General features: G+C 43.5%; 1 protein-coding gene across 1 annotated transcript in view; it reads right to left on the bottom strand.

Annotated features, from left to right (window-relative positions):
- The window catches only part of LOC122204271 (60S ribosomal protein L6-like), a 738,693-nt gene that overhangs the window by 532,271 nt on the left and 182,620 nt on the right, over positions 1-23,802 (bottom strand). The gene's annotated exons all lie outside the window — the stretch shown is intronic.

The raw sequence follows: 23,802 nt of genomic DNA, 5'->3' as shown, positions 1-23,802 counted from the left end.
CTCAAGATGGAAGATCCCTAAGTGGAGAACATTTGCCCCCATTGACCTATATGTCCACCCAGGACTGTTCTATGAGAAACAGAAATAAACCTTTATTGTTTTGAGCTTTCATGTATTCGAGTCTTTTTGTAATAGCAACTTTGCCTGTGCTGCCTGTAATCCAATTAAGAACAGTGATCCATCAGTGAACATTGGGAGGAAATTTCTAAATGAATTGATATTATCCATAACAGGAAATCAAAGATGCCTTGGTTTTATTCATTCATTGATTGAGTAGTAATTTATCGGGTGCCTCTCTGTGCCAGGCACTGTGCTACATAATAAAGATGCAGAGATGAAGAAGAGAGGTCCGTAGCCTCAAACACTGAGTCTGGCAGCTTAACTTCTTGACCATTACCTACATGTGCTTTCCCTCTCCCCTCCCAACACACACACACACACACACACACACACACACACACGGCCTAATTTGTACAAGTTCTTTTTTTTTCTTAAATATTCTTCAACCACATTCTTCTTCTTTTTTTTTTAATGTTTATTTATTTTAGAGAGAGAGAGAGACACAGGATCTGAAGCAAACTAGGCTCTGAGCTGTCAGCACAAAGCCCAACATGTGGCTCAAACTCACGAACCATGAGATCATGACCTACGCCAAAGTCAGCTGCTTTAACCGACTGACCCACCCAGGTGCCCCTCTTCAACCACATTCTAAATACCACTTTATCAGGAAGACAGGATTAAGTCTTGTCCCCAGTCTAAATCAGATATTCCTATTGTCTCATAACTTACTTCCTTATACTTATCTCGTAGTTTTTATTTATATATTTATTGTTTCTTATTCTTTAGTGGTCTCTCTCCAACTAGACTGTAAATAATCTCAAGGGACAGAATCTTCTTTGTATTATTGACCACATCCTCAATACTCAGCCCACTGCAGATATTTAATAAATATTTGCTGCAGGAATCAATGAATGGAGAAGGCAGAGCCCAAAGGAGAGGTTTCCTCCATTTTTTTGCTGGGGAAATGGCTGTGGTAGTAAGCCTCTAAGGTAGTCATCAGTGATGCCTACCCCTTGGTATTCATGGTCTTGTGTAATCCCCTCACCCTGCTTGAAGGATCTAATGGCTTGCTTCTAATAATGGGATGTCATGTCCGAGATTACGTTACAGAAAGACTTTGGCTTCTCTCTTGGGCACTCTCTTACTCTCTTCTTCATTTGCTCTGAAGGATGCCAGCTCAAATGTGAGTTACTTTATTCGTTTCCTGGGGCTTTCACAATAAGTTACCACAAACTGGGTGGCTTAAAACAAACAAATTTATTTTCTCACAATTCTAGATGCCAAATGTCTGAAATCCATATGTTGGGAGGACCATGCCCCCTCTAAAGGCTCTAAGGTTGAATTCTTTACCTCTTCTACCTTCTGGTAGCTCCCGGCAGCCCTTGACATTCCTTGGCCAACAGGGAATGTATTACTCCAGTATCTGCCTCTGTCTTCACATATTCTTCTCTGTGTCCTCTCCTCTTAGGAGGACACTAGTCATTGGATTTAGGGCCCACCTTAATCCAGTATAGTTTTTATCTTAATGACATCTACAAAGAGGTCAAGATTCTGAGGTTCCATGTAAACATGAATTTGGAGGGGAGGATACTAATCAGCCCATGATAGTTGCCCATTTTGGGGGTCTACGTAAATGACCTTAGAATGGATCCTTCCTCATTTGAGCCTTGAGATGATTGCAGCCTTCTGTGCCAGGAAGAGGCACCCAGCTAAGCTGTGTCCAAATTCCTGACCCACAGAAACTAAGATAAAAAAGGTTTTTAGGGCACTAAGTCTGGGGGTGACTTGTCATGCAGCATAGATAACTAATACGGATTTTGGTGCCTGGAAGTGGGAGGCTGCCATGACAACCACCTATAATGTGGGAGTCGCTGAGAACCAGACAGTGCACAGAGGCTGGAAAGATTTTGAGAAGCGAGTTAGAGAAAGCTTAAATTATCTTGAACAAACTGAACTTTGAGATGAACTATCTGAAATCTGAACTTTGAAGATGCTATGCATGAGGGCCGAAAAGGAAGTAAGGAACGTTTTTGGAAACTGGAGGAAAGAGGATCCTGGTTTTGAAGTAGCACAAGGTTTGGCAACACTGCCATCGGCAATTATGTGGAAAGAACTAATGTTCCCAATGAAGTTGGTGATCTCGTAAGGCAGTTTCCAAGCAGGAGATGCTGCCTGGTTTCTTCTTGCTCCTTGTGGTAAAACATGAGAAGAGAAGCAGATTATTAAACAGGAAGGAGCCAGGACTTGCTTGTTTTGAAATTTTTAGTCTCTCTAGATGGCAGCCAGTGCTAAAATTTAGCAGTGGCTGTGAAGCAAGGATCAAATCCAGAGCACTGTAAGGAAAATGTGGTCTGTCTTAGTTCAGGTTGCTGTAACAAAATACCTGCCCCCACCAAATTCAATTCCTTGCAGGCAAAATACATTCATTCCATTTCAACAGCCTCAAAAATTAAGCCTCCTCCATCAGCTCCAATGTCCAAAGGATGTAGATATCTAAATCAGATGTGGATGAGACTATAGGTGTGATGCATCTTGAAACAAAATTCCTCTTTAGCTGTGGACCTGTGAAATCAAATAAGTTAGTTACGTGCTTCCAAAATACAGTGGTAGCACATGTGTAGGATAGCCATTCCCATTCCAAAAGGGAGAAATCAGAAGGAGGAAAGGGGTGCTGGGTCGCAAGCAGGTCCAAAACCTAATAATGCAAATACCAGTAGATTTTAAGCCTGGAAAATAATCTTCTTTGGTTTGATACACTCTCCTCTGGACCCACTGGGGTTGTAGCCCTGCCACCAAACCCCAGATGAAGCCTCTCTAGCCTGTTGGAACCAAGCCATCGGCCCTGATGATTTCTGAATTACCTCTGGAATCATCCTCTCGAAGAATAGTGCACATTCACAGCAAGTTAGCTCTTTTGCCCTCTTTGGTAGAATCTAAGAAGTCCAGAAGCCTTCCTTCGTTTCTTCCTGTCTCGGTTCCCTTCAGTTCAAGCAGGCAGTGTTTCTGCTCCCATAATCCAATAATGTCTGTCACGTGATAGTTCAACCACATCCTTCAATGTTCTCTTCCAAACACACTTTCTAAATTTTTGCAATATGGACAGGCTGAGAATTTTCCAAATTTTTAAAAAGTTCTGGTCCGTTTTGGTTTAACAGTTCCTTCTTAGATTCATCTTTTTCCTCTCACATTTTATCATATGCAGTCAGAAGGAACCAAGCTGCTCTTCAAATGCTGCTTAGAAATTTCTGCTAAATATCCAGTTTCATTGCTCACAAGTTCTGTCTTCCAAAAGCACTAGGACATAGTTGGGCCACGTTCTTTGCCACTTTGCAACAAGGACCACCTTTTTCTTTCTCCATTGTCCAACAACATGTTCCCCATTTCCTTTAATGCCCCACCAAAATGGACCTTTCCACCCACATCTCCAGCATGTACCCCCAAACTCTTCTGGCTTCTACCCATTACCCACCCACCCAGTTTCAAAGCCACTTCCATGTTTTTAGGTATTTGTTACAGCAGCAGCCTTACTTCTCAGTACCAAAATCTGCTATAACAAAATACCGTAGACTGGGCATCTTAAAAACAGACATTTATTCCCCACAGTTCTGGAGGCTAGGAAGTCCAAGATCAAGGTGCTGGCAGATTTGGTTCCTGGTGAGGCCCTCTTCCTGGCTTGCAGGTGACCACCCTCTTGATGTGCGGTAGAGAGAGAGGAACCTCTAGTCTCTTCCTTTTCTTATAAGGATACTAATCCCATCATGGCACCCCCTTTTCATGACCTCATCTAATTTGTAAAAAATTTTTAAATGTTTATTTTTAAGAGAGAGAGAAAGAGAGACCGAGTGGGTGAGGGGCAGAGAGAGAGGGAGACACAGAATCCAAAGCAGGCACCAGGCTCTGAGCTGTCAGCACAGAGCCGGACGTGGGGCTTGAACTCATGAACCGTGAAATCATGACCTGAGCCAAAGTCAGACACTTAACCAACTGAGCCACCCAGGTGCCCCCTCTTGACCTCATCTAAACCTAATTACTACCCAAAGGCCCCACCTCCGAATATCGCAGTGGGAGTTGGAGGTTCAACATATAAATTTGGTAGGGACCATAACATGGCCTAAAGGTAAAGTAGGAGATGTGACTATATAATTTGTTAAGACCTCAGACCGTTAAAGATGGTATCTCAGAAGCCTATTCAATCTTCTGGAAAAGATCCTTTATAGATATTCAGGATGCATCTCTCAGATCCCCTCAGTCAAACCTAAGGCCTCTAGGAAGCTTAAGGTCATTGGTCCGCAGCACTCACAGCAGGAGTTGAAGGTAGAGGACTTTTTTCAGGGAGATTTGCAGGTGTGGCTGTGGTCTGATGGTGTGAACTACCTATAAGGTTCCCAGGAATCCCACAAAGTTCTTGAATGAGTTGTATTTGGACCCTTGGACTGAAGGAGAAACAGTACAGGATGAAAAGAGGCCTTCAGACCTCCAGGATTCTGGCAGGAAGCAGACTGAGAGAGCTGCTCAGCTACACATATGTGCTACTTCTTATGAAATAGGATGACTCAGAGTGGAGCCAAGAGCCATGGATAATTATTCTCAGGCTCTGAGAACTCATCAGGGAGTTTCCAACATTTGCCCAGCTAGATTCAGACGTACTATGTACCAGCGACTCCTTTGTGCCTCTCACTTCCCCACCCTTGAACAAGAATGTCCATTGCTGTCGTCCTAGCCTGGTCCCACCATAGTATGTTGAGTGTTGGGGGGGCGGGGGAGGCAAATAATCCATCTCCTTAATTTTCATAAGTCGACAGATCGAAAGGATCTGTGCTTGAAGAAATGTACTTCAGAAACTATACTTAGGGGATTTCACCTAGACTTGATTTAGTTTTGAGATTGTGGACTTCCTGCTGATGCTGTAGTGGGATGAGGGTTTTGAAACCCTTCAAAGGGAGAGAGTACATTTTGCATGTGGGAAGGACATGAATCACTGGCTTCCAGATGACAGCTTGTAGTGGGTAGCCTCTGACATGGCGCCTCGTGATACCTTTGTGCAATAGCCCCCGCCTCTTAAAGGTGGCCTAGAATCAGTGATTTGCTTTTCATTAACAGAATATAGCAAAGTGATGCAATATCCCTTCTAGGATTCGGTTACAAAGACACTGTGCCTTCTGTCTGGGACTCCCTCTCACTCTTTTGCTCATTTGCTCTGAAGGAAGTCAGCTGCCATGTTGTGTGCTACCTTCTAGAGTAGTCCACACAGCAAAGAACCATGTTGGCTGATGTCTCTGGCCAACAGCCCACAGGCCCTGAGCCCTGCCAAGAGCCATGTGAATAAGCAACTGGGAAGTGGATCCTCCCCCAGTTGAGCCATGAGATAACTACAACCCCAGCCGACACCTTGATTGTTGTGAGGTTGAGTCTGAGCTCCCCATTAGGTGTAAAGATTACTTTTAAAAAATGTGGGTTGTTTTAAGCTTCTACATTTGTAGTAATCTGTTATGTAGCAATAAGTAACTGATAGCAGGTGGTTAAAAAGAAGAGACATGCAGGTCAGAGGTCATGGTAGCCTGGACTGGGATGATGACAGCAGACAGCAGGGAGAAGTGAACAGATCTGAGATGTATTTTCCATGTGGAATCAGCAGGAGTCAGTGATGGATTGGATGTGGGGGATGCAGGGGCAGGCAGTGGAAAGGGTAATACCCAGGTGATCCAAGGGCACAAGCAACCCAGGGGGCAGGGGCGATTTACTAGGACTGAGCACACTGGGAGGAAAGGGGTTAAAGGGTACTTCCTGGTAGGGGCTCAATGACTGAAATGTAGGGGTGGATGGATGAGAACCTGCAGTCAACCTGTCACCACATGTCATTTTCTCTGATGCACAAGTGCCCTTAATCAGCAGTTTCAGAAGAGTAACCCTGCTTGGCAAGGGTTGGTGGGGATGTGGCAAAACTGGAACCCTTGTACGTTCTCAAACATTTTATACTGGCGAGAGCGTAAGATGATTTACAGCTACTGTGGAGAACAGTTCGGCGGCTCCTCCGAAAGCTAAACGTAGAATTACCATCTGGTCCAGCAATTCTTTCCTAGATGTATACCCCAAAGAATCAAAAAGAGGTATGCAAACAAATCTTTGTAAACGAATGTTCATAGCATCGGTATTCACAGTGGCCAAAGATGGAAACATCCGGGTGTCCATTAACAGATGAGTGGATGAACGAAATGTGATATATATCTATGTAATGAATATTATTCAGTCAGAAAAAGGAATGAAGCACTGATTCATGCTACGGTGTGGGTAAACCTCGAAGACGTGATGCCGAATGAAAGAAGCCAGAACAAAAAGTCACATTCTGTGTGATTTCATTCATATGAAATTTCCAGAATAGGCAAATCCATAGAGACAAAAAGTGGACAGTGGTTGCCAGGGGCCGGGTGGAGAAGGGAATTGAGAGTTAACTGCTTCCTTGATACAGAATTCCCTTTTGGGGTAGTGAAAATGTTTTAAAATTAGATAGAGGTGGTGGTTGCACAGCATTGAGAATGTGCTAAATGCCACCAAATTGTAGTTTAAAATGATCAGTGGTCAATTTTATGTTATGTAAATTTGACCCTATTAAAAAAAAACAAAAACAAAAAACAATACAACCACCCCATTTCTCTCAAAAGGATCTTTCCTTTTTAAACTGAATTATTTCTTTTTTAATTTCTTTTTTAATTTTTTTAATGTTTATTAATTTTTGAGACAGAGAGAGACAGAGCATGAATGGGGGAGGGTCAGAGGGAGAGGGAGACACAGAATCCAAAGTAGGCTCCAGGCTCTGAGCTGTCAGCACAGAGCCCGACCCGGGGCTCGAACTCACAGACTGTGAGATCAGGACCTGAGCCGAAGTCGGAAGCTCAACCGACTGAGCCACCCAGGCGCCCCTAAACTGAATTATTTCTTAACACACTTAGAAGTCCACTTAAAGGGGCGCCTAGCTGGCTCAGTCAGAAGAGCATGCAACTCTTGATCTCAGAGTCATGAGTTCAAGCCCCACATCGGGTATAGAGATCACTTAAATTTTAAAAACTTTTTTTTTAAAGGTCCTCTTATGGGGCACCTGGGTGGCTCAGTCAGCTAAGTGTCCATCTTCGGCTCAGGTCATGCTCTCGTGGTCTGTGAGTTTGAGCCCTGTATCAGGTTCTGAGCTGACACCTCAGAGCTCAGATTCTCTCTCTCTCTCTCTCTCTCTCTCTCTCTCTCTCTCTCTCTCTGTGCCCCTCCCCAACTCATGCTCTGTCTCTATCTCAAAAATAAACATTAAAAAAATTTTTTAGTCCACTTAAAGTATTAACAGACCCAGGCCACTACATGAATTTCCTAAGTGCTTAGAACAAGGGTGGTGGACTTCTGAGTCTGAAAGGTTTATAGTCATCTGACTTACTGGATAGTCTGCTTGAGCAATTGCCAGGGAAGTGTGTTTGCTTTCTTTTCCCCGGGTGGCTTGGTATAGCTCTCATTCCAAGTGGAGCCTGTGAAGATTTGAGACCAAAAAGTAGTTGGAAACCATACAGCCTTTCTCCCTCTCCCCTATCTTTTCCCTCTAGTGGAGTTTATTTTCCCATTTCAGAAGCACTGTGTATGTCATTAGTTTTTAAGAGTTGAACAGTTCGGGGGTTAATGCAGAAAGTGGAAATCCCCTACGAACTCACTAACAGAGGAAGCCTTTGTTAATTCTTTCCTGCTGCCCTTCTCTGAAACCAAGTTTGCATTTACCTGCCCCCAGCATGGCACCTGTAATGGCACCTGGCATTGGGTGAAACACAGCTTACCTCCTTTCCAAACTCTTCAGATACCCACACTTTATTCTGTGATAGGAACTAACACCTCTATGGTAACCTTCACCTACCTTATCTCATTTAACCTCCTAACAGCACTTAGAGGTGGGCATGGTGATTATTATCGTTCCCATTTTACTGATGAGGAAACAGACTAAGAGAGGTTAACTGGGCTTAATCAATCTTCAGTAATTCATCCATAAAATATTTCTTGAGGACCTACTGTGTGCCCAGCAGTGGGCTGGATCATCCATCTGGTGAAGTGGCAGCTCATCCTGGAACTGAGGACCAACCCGATTCTGGCCACAGCCCCACTTCCCGCCCAAGCTCCCATTGACATGGCTGAGGCAAGGGTTGCTACAGTGTGCTGCTTACTGTGCCTTCCTCAAGAGCCTCGTCACCTACTCAGGACGAGAATAAGTCAGTTGGTCTGAAGGCCTGGCAGCACCTCTTCTGGTTCCGTACTTCTAAAACCTTAAGGTGCAGACAAATCCCCTGGGGATCTTATTCAAATGCACATTCGAGTTCGCTCTGGCTGAGCTGGAGCTTGAGATTCTGTATTTCTAACAAGTACCCGAGTGAGGTCGACGCTGCTGGTTTAAGACCCAACCGTTGACTAGCAGGGTTCGAATGTCCCTCTTCAACCTTGAGAGGCCATTTTCCATGTCTCCGTGTCCCGGGCCCGTGTTCCTGACTTTAGAATAATGCAGCCCTTCAGTGGCACCCCCGTACAACGTCTTATATGTCACTTCAGGCCATGTAACACACATTCATTGAGCACCTATTCGCACTGTGATCAAGCTCTGCTCTAGTTTGGGCAAGTCATGAAATCCCTCTGGGCGGTTAGAGACTGGTGGACGACTCATCATCAGAACACAAATGCTTTGCTCCCTTTTATGGAAATGACTAATGCCCAGAGGCCTGCTGATCCTCGCACTCCAGGGGGGCTCTTCCTCCAGGTTACATGAAAGTTGTAGTAAACTGATGATGGGCAGGAGAAACCCACGGGACACTGGTTTTCTGTTGCGGTGGTGTCTTTTACATGTATAATTTTATTTATCTATCTATCTATCTATATAATATATAATTATATATATATATGTGTGTATAATTGTATAATATTTTAATGTTTATTTTTGAGAGAGAGAGAGCGCACGCGCACACATGGAAGGTGCAGAGAGCCTGACATGGGGCTCGAGCCCACAAACCGTGAGATCATGACCTAAGCTGACGCCTAACTCACTGAGCCACCCAGGAGCCCTGGTGTCTTCTTTTTTTAACTATGATTCTCAAAATTAAATTCTCCCTATTTTGTTTACTGGTTATAAAAGCAATATTACCTGAATATCCATTAATAGAGGTTTATTCAATTGCATATATATATATATATATATATATATATATATATATATATATATCTTAAGTAATAGTGTAGCTGTTGAAAAGAACAAAACGCCTGTTATATGCACTGAAATGAAAGATGCTTGTAGTAGAACAAGTAAAAAATAGTAAGATACCACACATTCCGGATAAAGGGAATTCTTCTCTTAATTAATAATTAATGAAGGATTGCATAACAGAAAGTAAAGGTTTATCATTGACACACAATTTTGTGTTCTTCACATATTTTTATATGCACTTGTAAATGTGTGTTTGTTATGAGATGATCAGGCACGTGCAGACCAGCAGGAGCTACAATTTTTTGGCAGGAAGATGACTTATCATTTACAACCACCGCTGCTCTCCAAGGAAGGTCCTTGATTTGCTGACCAAGGTGGAGGGTGGGTGAGAGGGTGCAGATTGTACCCAGATGCTTTGCTGTGTGTTAGAAAAGGATGAGGCAGCGGAGTGCAGGGAGGGAGGGAGAGAGGGGCCATGGAGGGTTAAGAACAAGAGAAAAAAAGGAAAGTCCTGGGCTAGGGAAAGGGGACGATCTCCAGGAGAGGATGCATGTTGAGGGTGGGAAAGGACTGGACTGATAGTTCGAACCCTGTGTGATGTGTCACTCCCCCTTGTGCCTCCAAAAAGCTTGAGTAAAGTTTGCTTGCAGGCATGTATTTGCTTTGGAGAAGATCTACGCAATTCTGAGTCCTGTTTCAAGACTAGCGCTGGGCAATATCAGAAGTTGCCCAGCATGGCCCAGCCACATCTGAGTTTGTTATGCAGTTTTTTTTTCTACAAAAATGGAAATCTAACCCAAGAGAATGAAAACACGTCCACTCAAAAGCTTGTGCATGAATGTTCTTAGCAGCATGATTTATAATAGCCAAAAAGTAGACACAGCAGGTTAATGGATAAACAAAATGTGATCTGTCCCTATGCTGGAATAGTATTCAGCAATACAAAGGCCTGAGGTACTGACACATGCTACACTGTGCATAAATCTTGAAAACATTACACTAAAGTGAAAGAAGTCAGACAGAAGAGGCCCCATACCATATGACTCCATTTATATGAAATGCCCAGAACAGGCAAATCTCTAGAGACAAAGTAGATTAGCGATTGCTGGGGAGGAAGAGGGTGGTGGGAAGGGATTGGGAGATGAAAGCCAAGGGGTATGGGTTTCTTTTTAGGACAATGAAAATGTCCTACAATCAGCTGTGGTGATAGATGCACAATTCTCTGAACATACTAACAAATGTGAGGTATGCACTTTAAATAGGTGAATTGTATGGCATGTGTGATATACAGTGATAAAACTGTTTCAATAAGGAAGGGAGGAAAGGTGGGAGGGAGGGAGGGAAGGAAGGAAGGAAGGAAGGGAGGAAGGAAGGAAGGAAGGAAGGAAGGAAAGAAAGAAGGAAGGAAATGGGAGCCAACCTTCCTTTCTTGTGATAAACCAGTGTCTGTCAAATTGAATGGACATACTGACCACTGAGGACCTTGTTAAAATACAGATTCTGATTTATTAGGTGTGGGGTGGAACCTGGGATTCTGCATTGCTTAGAAGCTGCCTGGTGATGCAGTTGCTTCCGGCCGGTTGTAGATCTCACTGATGAGTGGGTATAGACACCTCCAGGGCACCCATCACTCAACAGCCCCTGCCTAAGTGATGGACCTAACTACAAGTGAGTGCCATGTGACCCCATCCCCCGGCCACAGCCAGCTGGCTCAGGAATGGACATCTGACCCAAATTGGGCCCAGCGGAGGCTCCTGGGAATTGAGACTGGAACGTTAAGCCAGTCATGAGTTATGTTGTCCAGTCTGAGACAGTCATTGTCTGTCTCAGACATTGTCTGTCTGAATATTAAAGTGGGGAAAGCCAGCCTGCAGAGAGAGGAGACGACTGTGGAGAGAAGCAGAAAGGAGCAGTATTCCTGTCTCACTACACTTCCTGTCCCATATCCTTCCCCAAACATCTCCCTTTTGCTTAGAGTGGTATCTCAGAATGCCACCAAGTGGTCACTGGTGTTTTTGTTTTTGTTTGTTTGTTTTTTAGAGAGAGCATGAGTGGGGGAGAAGGGCAAAGGAGGAAAGAGAGAGAGAGAGAGAGACTGACTGACTTGTAAGCAGGCTCCACGCTCAGGAGGAAGCCCAAATGCGGGCTCAATCCCACGATCCAGGGATCATGACTTGAGCCGAAATCAAGAGTTGGAGATTCAACTGACTGAGCCACCCAGGCTCAGTCACTGTTTTGTTTTGTTTATTAATTTTTTTAAATTTACATCCAAGTTAGTTAGCATATACTGCAATAATGATTTCAGGAGTAGATTCCAGTGATTCATCCCCTGGGTATAACACCCAGTGCTTATCCCAGCAAGTGTCTTCCTTAGTGCCCCTTAGCAACCCATTCCCCAACCCACAACCCCTCCAGCAACGCTCAGTTGTTTTTTTATATTTAAGAGTCTCTAATGTTTTGTCCCCCTCCCTGATTTTATATTATTTTTGCTTCCCTTCCCTTATGTTCATCTGTTTTGTATCTTAAATTCCACATGTGAGTGAAGTCATATATTTGTCTCTCTCTGACCAATTTCACTTAGCATAATACCATCTAGTTCTATCCATGTTGTTGCAAATGGCAAGATTTCATTCCGTTTGATTGCCGAGTAATATTCCAGTGTGTGTGTGTGTGTGTGTGTGTGTGTGTGTGTGTGTGTGTGTGTGTGGTGTATGCCACATCTTCTTTATCCATCCATCCATCAATGGACATTGGGGCTCTTTGCACACTTTGGCTCTTGTCGATAGTGGTGCTATAAACATTGGGGAGCATGTGTGTCTTCAAAACAACACACCTGTATCCCTTGGATAAATACCTAGTAGTGCAATTGCTGGGTCGTAGGGTAGTTCTATTTTTAACTTTTTGAGGAAACTCCATATTGTTTTCCAGAGTGGCTGCACCAGTTTGCATTCCCACCAGCAGTGCAAAGAGATCCTCTTTCTCCACATCCTCACCAACATCTGTTGTTGCCTGGGTTGTTCATTTTAGCCATTCTGACAGGTGTGGGGTGGTATCTCATTGTGGTTTTGATTTGTATTTCCCTGATGATGAGTGATGTTGAACATTTTTTCATGTGTCTCTTAGCCAGCTGGATGTCTTCTTTGGAAAAGTTCTATTCATGTCTTCTGTCCATTTCTTCACTGGACTACTTGTTTTTTCGGTGTTGAGTTTGATAAGTTCTTTACAGATTTTGGATGCTAACCCTTTATCTGATGTGTCGTTTGCAAATATCTTCTCCCATTCCGTCGGTTGCCTTTTAGTTTTGCTCTTTGTTTCCTTTGCTGTGCAGAAGCATTTTATCTTGATGAGGTCCCAATCATTCATTTTTGCTTTTGTTTCCCTTGCCTCTGGAGACGTGTTGAATAAGAAGTTGCTGCGGCTGAGGTCAAAGAGCTTTTTGCCTGCTTTCTCTTCTAGGATTTTGATGGCTTCCTGTCTTACATTAAGGTCTTTCATCCATTTTGAGTTTATTTTTGTGTATGGTGTAAGAAAGTGGTCCAGGTTCGTTCTTCTGCATGTCGCTGTCCAGTTTTCCCAGCACCGTTTGCTGAAGAGACTGTCTTTATTCCATTGGATATTCTTTCCTGCTTTGTCAAAGATTAGCTGGCCATACGTTTATGGGTCCATTTCTGGGTTCTCTATTCTGTTCCATTGATCTATATGTCTGTTTTTGTGCCAGTACCGTACTGTCTTGATGATTTTAGCTTTGTAATACATCTTAAAGTCCGGGATTGTGATGCCTCCAGCTTTGGTCTTCTTTTCCAGGATTGTTTTAGCTATTCGGTTCTTTTCTGGTTCCGTACAAATTTTAGGATTGTTTGTTATAGCTCTGTGAAGAATGCTGGTATTATTTTGATAGGGATTGCATTGAATATGTAGATTGCTTTGGGCAGTATTGACATTTTAACAATATTTGTTCTTCCTATCCAGGAGCATGGAATATTTTTCCTTTTTGTGGTGTCATCTTCAATTTCTTTCATAAGCTTTGTATAGTTTTCAATGTATAAAATTTTCAACTCTTTGGTTAGATTTATTCCTAGGTATTTTATGGGTTTTGGTGCAATTATGAATGGGATCGATTCCTTAATTTCTCTTTCTGTTGCTTCATTATTGGTGTATAGAGATGCAACCGACTTCTGTACGTTGATTTTATATCCCACGACTTTGCTGAATTCATGGACCAGTTCTAGCAGTTTTTTGGTGGAGTCTTTTGGGTTTTCCATATAGAGTATTTCCATATAGAGTCACCTGAGAAGAGTGTAAGTTTGACTTCCTCCTGGCAGATTTGGATGCCTTTTATTCCTTTTTGTGTCTGATTGCTGAGGCTAGGACTTCCAATACTGTGTTGAATAACAGTGGTGAGAGTGGAAATCCCTGTCATGTTCCTGTCCTTAGGGGGAAAGCTCTGTTTTTCCCCATTGAGGATGATATTAGTGGTGGGTCTTTCATATATGGCTTTTATGGTCTTAAGATATATCTTTCTATCCCTAATTTCTTGAGGGTTTTTATCAAGAAAGGATGCTGTATTTTGTCAAATGCTTTCTCTGCATCTATTGAGAGGATCATGTGGCCCTTGTCCTTTCTTTTATTGATGTGATGAATCACAGTGTTTTGCAGATATTGAACCAGCTCTGCATCCCAGGTATAAATCCCATTTGGTCATGGTGAATAATTCTTTTAATTCTTTTGCTGGATCTGGTTGGCTATTATCTTGTTGAGGATTTTTGCATCCATGTTCATCAGGGAAATTGGTCTGTAGTTTAGTGGGGTGTTTGCCTGGTTTTGGAATCAGTTTTTTTTTAATGTTTACTTATTTTTGAGAGAGAGAGAGAGAGAGAACACAAGCTAGGGAGGGGCAGAGAGAGATGGAGACACAGAATCCGAAGGAGGCTCTAGGATCTGAGCTGTCAGCGCAGAGCTGGATGCAGGGCTCAGACTGGGCAGCGAGATCATGACCTGTGCCAAAGTTGGAGACTTAACCGACTAAGCCACCCAGGTGCCCCCAAGACACTATTTTTTTTTTTAATGGACATTTAAGTTTGATGTTTTCTGCTGTTACAAATAGTAATAGCATGCTTTTCACTCTTGTCCAGTTATATTCTTGATACATTTTAGCAGTGGATTTCTATACAAGTATGAAAGCACACACTGGTTTGTGTGTGTGTGTGTGTGTGTGTGTGTGTGTGTGTGTGTGTGTTTACCTAAACTTCAAATACATCATAATAAAATTTTACAGTCTGTGAATGGAAAATTCTAGCATTTGCTGAACTTGACTCAGCTGAAATCCTTCAGCCTCTCAGAGTTGGAAGGGACCCTAGCAATCAAGGCCAACCCTGTGCCCGCAGTCCTGCCCTGCATTTCCACAGCATCCCTGCTGGGGCTCCTCAGGCCTTGCTGGGACACTTCCCCTGACCCAGCCTGAACTGTCCCTCGTGCAGCCCTTCCTGCCCATTGTGAGAGGACTCCCACTGGCCTCCTTCTCTGTTTGCTGATGGCATCGTGCTCTCCTTTGGGAGCCACAGAAACATCATCTCTCTCCTAGGACAGCTTTTCAGATGTCTCACTTGGTGGCCTTTTTAAAAAACTATTTTCTGGGGGCCTGGGTGGCTCAGCCGGTTGAGCGTCTGACCTCATCTCAGGTCATGATCTCACGGTTTGTGGGTTCAAGCCCCGCATCGGGCTCAGTGCTGACAGCTCAGAGCCCGGAGCCTGCTTCGGATTCTGTGCCTCCCTCTCTCTCTGTCCCTCCCCCACCTCGAGCTCTGTCTCTCTCTCAATAATAAATAAACATTAAAAAAAATTTAAAAAAGACATTTTCTTACTGTGGTAAAAAAACGTCTAACATAAAATTTACCATCTTAACCATTTCTAAGTGTGTAGCTTAGTACGTTCAAGTATATTTGCATTGCCGTAGAGTCCATCTCCACAACTTTTTCATCTTGCAAAACGGAAACTACACTCATTAAACAGCAACTTCAGTTGGTATGAAGCCCAAATGGAATTCTGAATGTGATTCCGATAAGGCACACTTCCTAAAGAATTGTAGCATCTCCCTCGACAGCTGTGATTCCCACTTTCCAGCTGAGAAATGAGACAGGGATTGCCTCAAATGTAGAGGTATATGACCCTTATAGGTATATGAACTGTTAAGCTTTCCGTTTTTATCATCATCATCATCATCATCATCACTAGGTAATAAACAGAACTGCTATGCTTACCCCCACCCCTAGCAATGGCACTGAAGAGAGGAGTCAGTAGGAGTCAGAAATGAGTAAAGGTCTGGTCCTGTCTTGGTCTGTTCTGGCTGCTGTAATAAAATAATAAAATGCCACAGACGAAGTGGCTTACAAACAGTGGAAATTTATTTCGCTCAGTTCTGGAGACTGGAAGTCTGAGATCAGGGGGCCATCATGGTTGGGTGAGGACCCTCTTGTTCCATAGCTAGTGTGTGAGAGTCTCCAATTAGGCAGAGTAGGTCCAGGAAATGTCACCCGCCTCCCCCAGGATAATCCTGTCCCTCAGATGTTGCCAGTGTTGTCAGAAGCTCCCACAAGCATTGTATCAATGTGTATCCAATTAAATTTCCCAGATAGTACATAACTGAACCGTGGTTATGGAAGACCATATGCAAGGTAAAAATTCAAATGCAATAAAGTAGTAAGAGACAAATGGGCATGCTGCCTGCAACCTACTCATAGAAGGTCCAGTCACAAAGGAAATCTATATAGGAGGTGAGAAGTGAGGGGAGGAGTGACAGACCAAATGGGGAAAATGCTAAATGTGGTTGAATCTGGGTAAAAAGTATATGGGAGCTGGGGCGCATGCCTGGCTGGCTCAGTCGGTTAAATGTCTGCTTTGGCTGAGGTCATGAACTCGTGGTTTTTGAGTTTGAGCCCCACATCACGCTCTATGCTGACAGCTCAGGGCCTGGAACCTACTTTGGATCCTGTGTCTCCCTCTCACTCTGCCCTTCCCTGCTCACACTCTGTCTGTCTCTCTCTCAAAAATAAGTAAACATTAAAAAAAATGTTTTTTAAGTATATGAGAGGTTGTTGTACTATTTTTTAAATTTTTTATTAAAACAATTTTTTTTACATTTATTATTTTTTACATTTGTTTTTGAGAGACAGAGTGAGACAGTGCGTGAGTTGGGGAGGGGCAGAGAGAGAAGGAGACACAGAAACCGAAGCAAGCTCCAGGCTCTGAGCTGTCAGCACAGAGCCTGATGCGGGGCTTGAACCCACGAACCGTGAGATCATGACCTGAGCTGAAGCCGGACGCTCAACTTACTAAGCCACCCAGGCGCCCCTTGTACTATTCCTAAAGCTTCTGTAAATTTGAAACAACTTCAAAATAAAAAGCAAACAAACACAAATCTTTCTGAAGGAAGTTCTGGTCCGTCTCTTATTAAGTGTGACCCCCAGACCAACAGCATCAGCATCACCTGGCACTTAAATATTTCTTCTTGGGACCACAATATTGGGAGCCAGATTTATATTTCACTGATTGATTGATTGATTGACTGGTTTTTTAAGTAGGTGCCACACCCAGCGTGGAGCCAACAAGAGGCTTGAACTCACAACCCTGAGATCAAGACCTGAGCTGAATCAAGGGTCAGACGCTTAATTGACTGAGCCACCCAGGAGCTCCTCACTGATTTTTTTTACCATGTGTATTTCCTTTTCAAAAAAGGATAATAAAATTAATGTGAATAAGTAAATATCAGTTCCCTTTTACCCCTCACAGAATTGCTGCCCGAGGGCTGGAAGGAACCACCAGGGTTATGAGAAGTGGAGGCCCAGAGGGTATGTGGGTTGCCTGAGTTACCCCAAACAGCTCTGACACTCTGGCTGCTTTATGTATTTGTTTATTTAGGCTGCTTTATTTTCTTAATTGAAGTGAAAGTCACATAGCATAAAGTGGGCCATTTTAAAGTAAACAATTCCAGGGGCGCCTGGGTGGCTCAGTCGGTTAAGCATCCGACTTCAGCTCAGGTCACGATCTCACGGTCCGTGAGTTCAAGCCCCGCGTCAGGCTCTGGGCTGATGGCTTGGAACCTGGACCCTGCTTCCGATTCTGTGTCTCCCTCTCTCTCTGCCCCTCCCCCGTTCATGCTCTGTCTCTCTCTGTCCCAAAAATAAATAAACATTTAAAAAATAATAATAAATAAATAAATAAATAAATAAATAAAGTAAACAATTCTGTGGCGTTTCTTACGTTCACAGTGATGTGCAGCTATCAATCATCACTGTCCAGTTCCCATCTTTATCACCCCAAAAGGAAGCCCCATACCCATTAAGTAGTCACTCCCCAATTCCCAGCCCTTGGCATCCACTAGTCTACTTTCTTTCTCTATGGACTTGCCCATTCTGGGCATGTCATGTATATGGAATCTTACACTATGTGGCCTTCAGTGTCTGGCTTCTTTCTGTCAGCATCATGTTTTTGAGGTTCATCCGCATTGGAGCATGTGTCGGTGCTTTGTTTATTTTCATGATTGAATATATTCCATTACGTGTATAGACCACATTTTGTTTATCTTTTTATCTGTTAATGGACATTTACATCATTGCCACCTTTTGGCTGCTATGAATAGTACCTTTGTCAACATTAATGTATAAGTTTTTGCTGGAGTCCGTGTTTTCAATTATTTGGAGTATGTGACCCTGGCCTCTTGATTCCCTCATTGCATTGCCTGCCAGATGTAGGCCGTGTACAGTTGTAACACCTTCTTTGAAGGACCTCGGCAGGTAGGTCTGTCAGCTCTTGGAGAGGATGGCAGTGTAGTTGTACTTATTACCCACCAGGTGGCGCCTGTACTTAAAAAACGAAAACAAAAAACCCACCTCATCAGCCCAGTTCTCCAGGCTGTGGGAAAAGTTCAAGTTTCTGTACTTTATTCACCCAGAGGTGGAGCATTTCCTCTTGGGCACTTGGCAAGACTAAAGGCAGGAGCAGCAGCTTTATACCCAATACTCCTGTGACTGATCCATATCCAAATACCCAAAGAGATCAGGTTGTTTCTAACCTGAGAACTTTGTTTTTTGTTCAGACATCTACTTATGGTTCTAATTGGTTCCTGTCAGTAAAAACACACGGAGATAATTAAGTGTCTAGGATGTCAGCATCAACATTATAGACATGTCTTCATAGCTAGCATTTCCTTGTTTTTCATTGGTTTAAAGAGAGGATTCTCTTAAAATTGCAGTGAGTTTGATTCACAGGACTCCAGGGGCAAGAAACTTTGTATTTCTCTCTCTCTTTTTTTCAATTCATTCTTCAAACCGTTCTTGGCAACATTGTTTGAAGTACTAAAAGACTGATGATAACTCCAAGAGAACTTTCCAGTCTCTGGAAGAGACTTCCCCAGTTTTCTCTTGGGGATCTACTCCTCTCTCATTCTTAGCCCAGGTGGACTAGATAGGTTCCACTCCTGGCTACAAGGGTGGACCATTATGACTCAGGTCTAAGTGAATCACCACGTTTCACCCCTTTGGCCACTGTGATTGGTCAGGGGAGGTGTGGGGTGTCACATCAATGGAACCGATCAGCATGAACCTCAGGGTCCTTGCAGGAGGCCTTCAAAAGGGGGCTTTCTCCTAGCCAGTGGGTTTGAGCCTGGCTAGAGTTCTTGAGGGCACTTGGCTCTTCTAAGGATCCAGACTCACCAGAACTAAAACAGGAATGGCCTGAAAATAAAGCCCATGTGGCAGAGGTAGAGCCAAGAGATGGAAACTTTTCAAACTTTTGTATCAAGCCATGGCAAAACCATGATCCCGGCATTTTGGAATATGGGAGCCATCTTTTTCCACACTGGTTGGAATTTGGTTTCCTGACACTTGTAACTAAAATATTGTTAACTGGTACATTGTATAGAAAACCTTCCCAGAAGTAATCTCACGCTACATCATGAGATTTGGAGTAGGCTGGTCCAAGGTTAGGCACAGGAAAGGCATCACTCTAAATCTTGATTTACGTAAAGAGGAATTTCCTTTAGCTTAGAGAATATTGAAAAGAAGGCATTGTCTTGGTGACTGTCAAATCACAGGGTCGTGTTTCACATCATGGTAGGGATTGCTATTTGCCCCAAATCCATTTTCCTTTTCTTCTTTAGAATTAAAAACTTCAGTTTTAGCTAGGCACACCAATACCCAGTTAAAAGACAATGTGCCTCATCCTTCTTTGCTGCTAGATGTGGCCATGTGTCTAAATTTTGTCCAAAGAGATATACATGGAAGTATTGTGTGCAACCCCTGGGATGTCTCCTTATAGGGAGTAGGGTACCACCTTTCTTTATCCTTTTAACCATCCTGCTACCTGGAATGTTGATGTGATGGCTGGAATGTAAGCAGCCACATCCTCATCCTTGAGGATGAGGGCCATACCATACCATACCATACCATAGGGATGATGGAACATTACAATAGTAAGAGCCCAGGTCCCTTAAAGACTTTGTGGGTTCATTTTACCAGCCCTTCACTGCCTACCTCTGGACTTTTTCTTACCCGAGGGAAAAATTAACTTTTATCCTTGTTTTAACTATTTTTGCCTAACCCACATGTGGACTAGGAACAAATCAAGGAGTTTCGGAAGAGTCAGAACCTTGTAACTCAGTGAAAGAGACACCAAAGTAGCTAAATAAACCTTAGCTTTGCTTCCACAGTTCCTAATCATTGTTCCTTCTAACCTGTAAAAACGAACATTCAAAGTGTGTTTAGTCTGTGGAGAGCGATGCAAGCCCCCAACAGTATAATCCCATGATCTGGGGATGTCTGTCATCCTATTGTGACACTTCACTTTATTGTACTCACTTATTTCCTTATCACTGGACTGGAAGCACTGGGGGCCGGTAACGTGCCCAGCTTGCTCACTGCAGAAGCAGTTGCCTCGCACACTTCCTGGCCTAGGAAACGTGCTCCTAATGACTTACTAAAACAAGGAAGGGATGAATGGAAAAAAGTAAACTTTAAAAGATTTTAACAAATGGCCAGTGATGACATTTTAGGATGATGGGGGTTCGTGGGGTCCGGAGCCGATAGCCAAGAAAGAATTCTTGAGACATCTTTGGTGCGAAAAGGTGATTTTATTAAAGCACGGGAACAGGACCCGTGGGCAGGAAGAGCTGCCCCAGGACCGTGAGGAGAGACTGGTTATATACTATGGAGTTGGGGGAGGTAAAGTCCAGGGGAAGTTTCCAATGAGATTTTCATATGCTAAATTAGACTCAGGATCCTGGAGGCCTAGCTGTTGTCAAGCTAAGGCTGTTTTTCCCTCTAGCAAAGCATTAGCAGTAAGACAGTAGGGAGTTCCTGGAGAAACCTTTTGCTCTGCCTGCCTTAAGTATTTGTCAGTGGGCTGCAGGTTATAATGAAATTTAATTTTAAACCTGCCATTTCCTTCTGCCTTTGTTTCCCACACCAGACAGCATACTTTGTGAAAGTGTTGCTGTTAGGCGGATGGCAATCTCAAGGCTCCTCATGCACCTGCCCAGCTTGGCTTAGGCAGTTCTCAAACCTTATTTTAGTTATACCTAAGAAGCAGTGAACCAAAGGTTAGGAATTTGTTCAATCTGAATTTCTGGAGGGACAGCCTTGGAGCTGGTGGGAGCAGTAATCCTGTTTCCCAAAACGAGCTTTGCCCAGCAGTGGTGTTACGGGGATGATTTCAGTTGGTACACGGGCAAGCTTTGTTTTAATGATTACATGTTTGTAAATTATCCAAAACTTGCAAATTTGGCAGGAAGATCAATATACCCTTTCAACATCCTGCCAAAACCAAGTTTAACAGCCCCACCCGATGATCTTCTGTTCTCTGGACAAAGGTCAGCAAACTATGGCCAGGGGCCAAATCCAGACCTTATGGCCCCCTGCCCTCAAGGTAACAATGGTTTTTTTTCCATTTTTAAAGGCTTGTGAAGGGGGCGCCTGGGTGGCTCAGTCGGTTAAGCCTCCGACTTCAGCTCAGGTCACGATCTCATGGTCCGTGAGTTCGAGCCCTGCGTCGGGCTCTGGGCTGATGGCTCAGAGCCTGGAGCCTGCTTCCGATTCTGTGTCTCCCTCTCTCTCTGACCCTCCCCCGTTCATGCTCTCTCTCTGTCTCAAAAATAAATAAACGTTAAAAAAAATTTTTTTTTAAATAAAGGCTTGTGAAGAACAGAAATACACCACCAGCAACAAAAGAATATGTGACAGAGATAGGTCTCCTAGCCTTCAAGGTCTAGCATATGTTTATCTGGTCCTCTTACAGAAAAAAGCTTGCTCCCTCTGCCCTAGGAGATTATAGCACTTTTTGAACTTGCTCTTTAATAATTGAGAACTCACACTCTATGAAGTGGCCTGTAGATTTATGCAGACGATTTCTAGCTGGTCAAAACAAACCGCTCATGTTTACTTCTTTCTTGCTCTGGAAAACATGACCCAGTTTTGTATCTAACCCAGCAACCTTGCTCTCATATCCCTTTACTAAAAGGCCCACCAACAGCCAGTTCAATGTGAGTTTTGAACCTCCTTCATCTTACTGGTTCCCTCGCTAATTAATGAGTAAAGTTCTGACCTATGTTCATTTTATATTTGTTCAGGAGTCATGTTTTCACCTTTGAAAATCAGACTTTCACATGCCTTTATTATAGCTTAAGGTAAATATTGATCAGAAGGGAGTGGTACTCCCACTTCAAGAAGGCACGTAAATGACAGGGAAATAACCCAGGCTCAACCCTTCAGGAACTGGATCTCTGGCAAGAAGCCTGGAAACCACATAAACTACAGTGTGAGCAGCCTCTAGGCAGCTTTCTCCTTTGCCTGCAGTCAGCAGGGGCCCTTCCTGTCCTTCCTCGAGTCATTACCTTATCACGGTCGTTGCACCGACCGGTACCTGTACTGTATTCTCATCATCTCTTCAGAGTCTTTCGTCACCAGATCCCGCGGAAGTAGAAGTGTGTCTCACACACCGTGCTGTTTGCGTCGCCAGCCGTTAGCACTCCGTGATAAATGTTTATAACGGACAAACGTGTAGTGTGAAGGGGCTGGGCCTTTTCCTCCACCAGGCCCAGCGCAGGCCAACCATCCCCCTGTTCACACTCTGAGAACACCCTCTTCCTGCCATGTCCCTATGTTTAATGCCACCGTCCCGGGGTAGATGGAGCACACGTGCCGTGAGGGCAGGGGCAGATGCTTCCGCTGACCAGCCCATCCCGACGCACCGCATGCAGTCCTCAGCCTGGGAGGCCGAAGAGCAGGATGGGAGAACGGGGAGGGGTCCGAGCTTCGCCCTTCACCTCCAGGTTCCTGTGTCATGACACCGTTGTTGGTTAGCATCAAAGCTAAAATGCAGAATCATTTTATTGACAGTGAACCCCACGTCATCTCGAAGCAACAAGAAGTGGAGTGTTACTGCTGACGGTCATAAAATCTTAAGTCTTCTCCTCATGGCACACTTATTTCAGGTATGGACACTTGTGGAATTAGATGTGTGTGTGTGTGTGTGTGTGTGTAAGTTTACTTGTATTTTCTTATTTTCAATTTAGGGACGTTGTTTTGCTTTCATCTTTTTTATAATGCCTTTGAATCACAGCAGTTAAAAGCAGGGTTTTTTTTATGTATAGAAATAAGGTGTTTTGGTTTTTTTTTTTTTTTTTTTGGAAATAAGGTGTTTAAATGTTTTTATCTAAATAAAAGTCAGCTTAAAGAAAAACATACATGATACAGGTATATGCATATATGATAAAAATTATGAAGCACTCTTCAAATAAGTCAACTTAGTCTTCAGTGAATAGGGATCGTTTCCTAAGATGTGGCTTAGCCGGAGTGAAATAGGAGAGGGGTCAGTCATTGTGCTCCACCATTCCTGACACGGTCTGCAAAAATTATATAGAAGGTGTCTTTTCCTTAGGAGATCATCAGATTTTCCTCAAATTGTTAATCTGTGACGCCAAACATGATCACAAACTTCACAAATTACTACAACTTATTCAGCTTTTTGCTCCCACTCCATTGTTCATCAGGAAATATTTGAATATTAAAATATTCAAATTAATTACTAATTTGCCAGGTCCCGTGAATAAAGCAAGGCAGTGTTCTGGACAGGAGATCCACGGGGTCTGGTTACCAGAAATACAGACTTCACCTAAGATGAATAAACAGACATCTCATTTCCAAATTAATCTCATGAAATTTGTCAGCATGAATCTGTCTCATTTAATGTGACCAAGTTTTTTAACTTAAAATACAGAGAACTAATCCTGGATGTCAAGTGTCTCTTTCCTGGTTTACTGTCCCCTGGCTGAGGGCAGGGGCCGGGAGTCCTGTGTAGGTGACTTCCCTGGTGCCTAGCACAGGGCCTGCCACAGGCTGACAGGATGGAAACAAAAGCTATTTACCCACAGTCAGGGAAGGGCGGTAGTCGTATACGGTGTGACATACACAAGGAGGGGACAACATCCCTATGTGGTAGTATTTCCTTGGGTTACTGAGATGGACACAGAACTAACCGAAAAG

This window comes from Panthera leo, chromosome D3, assembly GCF_018350215.1.
Source record: "Panthera leo isolate Ple1 chromosome D3, P.leo_Ple1_pat1.1, whole genome shotgun sequence".
Lineage (NCBI taxonomy): Eukaryota > Metazoa > Chordata > Mammalia > Carnivora > Felidae > Panthera > Panthera leo.
This window is presented reverse-complemented; position numbering and strand designations above follow the sequence as displayed.